Below are 3,250 nucleotides of genomic sequence, written 5' to 3'. Positions count from 1 at the left end.
TCTCAGCGGTTGCAGAACTGATAAATAAAGCTGGCAGAGGCAGCATATAAAGTCAATAGCTGAACTAAAAATTTGTGCGAACGGTTGACTAGACTCCGTTTGGATTAGCCGTTTTTGGGTTGTTTTTAAAAAATAACACTGTAGCATTTCGTTTTTGAAATACAAATCCGTTTAGATTAGTTATTTTTCAAAAATTATATGAAAAACTTTTGCTGTAGATGTTTTTTCGATTATTTTTAGATATATTTTTAAAACATATTTTTGAGTATTTTTATATTTTTATATTTATATACATTTATGCATTTATAATACATTTATAAATATTTATAAATAAACATATTTATATATTTATGTAAAAATATATAAATGTATTATAAATGTATTATATATATAATACATAATATAAATATATTTATAAATGTATATTATTATAAATGTATAAATTATAAATGAATATTATATAAATGTATAAATTATAAATTATAAATTTTATATTTTTATATAAATATGCATTTATACATTTATAAATATTTATAAATAAATATATTTATATATAAATATATAAATGCATTATAAATGTATTATATTATATATAATACATAATATAAATATATTTGTAAATGTATAAGTGTATATTATTATAAATGTATAAATTATAAATGAATATTATATAAATGAATAAATGAATATATTATAAATATATATTAATATTATGTATAAATGTAAAATTAATATTATGTATATTAATATAAATGTATAAATATATTATAAATGTATACTATAAATATACATTAATATATATTATGTATAAATGTATATTTATATAAATGTTTAATATATATAATATATAATTTATAGAATATTTAATATTTAATATTTATATAAATATATTATAAATATATAAAAATATTTTTAAATCAAATAAAATATTTGTAATATGTATAAATAAATATATAAATATTTAATATATATAATATACATTAATATTAATTATAAATATTATAATATTATAAATATGGTGTTTATATAATATTTCAATTTGTAATATTTATTGTATATTTCATTATATAAATATTTATATAATAGATAATTTATAAATATATAATATATAATTTTCAATTTGTATAATATACATAATATTGTATATATATAATATAATATAAATAATATAATATATTATACATAATATACATTTATACATTATTACATATTATGTATATTATACACTCCCTCCGTCTCATTGTTAATGTCATGTTTCACCTTTTTCATTGTCCCAAAATTAGAGTCATGCTAAAATTTTTCCCTTCCAGAGTTCCATTCTTACCCTTGTTGTGCACATGTAAAAAAATCCGAAGAAATTTAATAGGACCCACCATTTATTCCCATTTAGAGAAGTTCGAAGAGTGTGTAGGACAACTCCCAGTTTATAAGGCCACTATTGATGCGTGTCCTTAACGTATGAAGAGATGCATTTGATTGAGGTGGGACCCACAGAATTATGATTCTTTGAAAAACACAAACTTTAGTTGACTAATGTAATTTCAGCAGGGTAAATTTGGAAGTAAAGCATCGGTTGCCAATAATAGTCCACTGTACATAAAAAGTTGCAGTCCCAAGAAACGATTTTAAATTTGGGACGGAGGGAGTATTATACATAACATTATTATACATTATTATACACAATAATGTACATAATAATATTATACATTAATAATGTATATATTATAATATAATGTACATAATATATTATGTATAAATATTTATACATATATGTATACAATATTACATATTATGTATATTATATTATATTATGTATAATATTAATGTATATAAATATTTTTATAATATATAATATATAAATATATAATTTTCAATTTGTATATTTTAATTTATATTTATATAATATATATAATTGAAATATACATATGGAGTTGTTTTTGATATAATGTTTGGATATGGTGTTTTTGGAGTTGTTTTGGAAATACACATTTACTGTAGCATTTGGAATGTGAAAAACAGTTTTTCAAAAACAGAGGCAAAAACAAGGAATCCAAACAGACCCCTAGTTTTCAAGACGGTGTGCTGGTGGAGTGAGAACGTTGCGGCCTTGCAGGGTTCGATTGGCTCATTTTTCCTCCGTTGAAGGCGATTGCGGGATCGAGTCTCACAAACGGAATTGCCTTAAATATGTTTTTCTTATTTTCCTCATCCCCCTTTTAAGCAAATAGAAAGATAAAAGGAGTTTGTACCAAAAATAGCTAATGGATTTTCTAAATTTTTGTGTTCATTTTAATCTTTGATATTGAAATTTTATGGAAGTTTAATATGTAAGGAGTTTAGATGCCTTTGTTGGGATATGCAACTTTTTCTACATATTTTGCTAGATTATATTTGATATCAAAATAATTTAGTTATTAGAAAATAAGGATATTTGTTAACCAAAGATCATGTTGGTTTGTTAACAAATATATTAGCTAAAATTTGCTAGTAGTAGAAGATTATATTTTGGTGAGATTTTTAGGATAATTGTTAACTGGATATTTTGATAGTTTGTTTCATGGAATCACTATAAATAGTGAGTTGATGAATGTAGAACACAAGCTCATTTTTTGCCTTCAATACAAGTCTCTTATAAGCTTTTTTTGCAACACTAAGGTGTTGTTTCTTAGTTTATACCCCAAAAAATCAACAAAGTGGTATCAAGAACCTATATCTTAAGGGTCTGAGTTTTTTTTTTTTTTGAGAGTGATGCATTGGTGAGGATCCTTTATAAGTTCAAAACCATGATAGAAAATAACTTTTTGTCAAATGTTTCAACTTTTAGTGGTGAAACTTACCAAATTTGGGCCATAAAATTTTGGATTTATTTGGTAGTCAATAATCTACGGAATATGGTGGAGACGAATTTTGTTTCATCAGCATTTGAAGAGCTGATGGATATACAAATTAGAGACCACAGAGTTGCAGTTAGACAGAGATCCAAGGCCAGCATTCACATATCAATTTTTGATGCCGTTTTCACAAAGATGATGGCTAATGATTTGATTGAGAATAAATTATTCTCAAAAAGGAGAAGTTTCACTACGAATTGGTCAGATTTTGACAATTCTAAAGTGGAACATGATGATGAAATCAAGAATTCAGATCCTGAAAAAATTCAGGAGGAGATCATTGATAAGTCAGGAAATATCAAATTGATTCTTGATATTTATCAAGATTATAACATTTCTGTTTTTGAGTCTACAGATTT

This window comes from Coffea eugenioides, chromosome 1 (genome assembly GCF_003713205.1).
Source record: "Coffea eugenioides isolate CCC68of chromosome 1, Ceug_1.0, whole genome shotgun sequence".
In the NCBI taxonomy this organism is placed as follows: domain Eukaryota; kingdom Viridiplantae; phylum Streptophyta; class Magnoliopsida; order Gentianales; family Rubiaceae; genus Coffea; species Coffea eugenioides.
The sequence above is the reverse complement of the archived record's forward strand: the minus strand, read 5'-3'. Positions refer to the sequence as shown.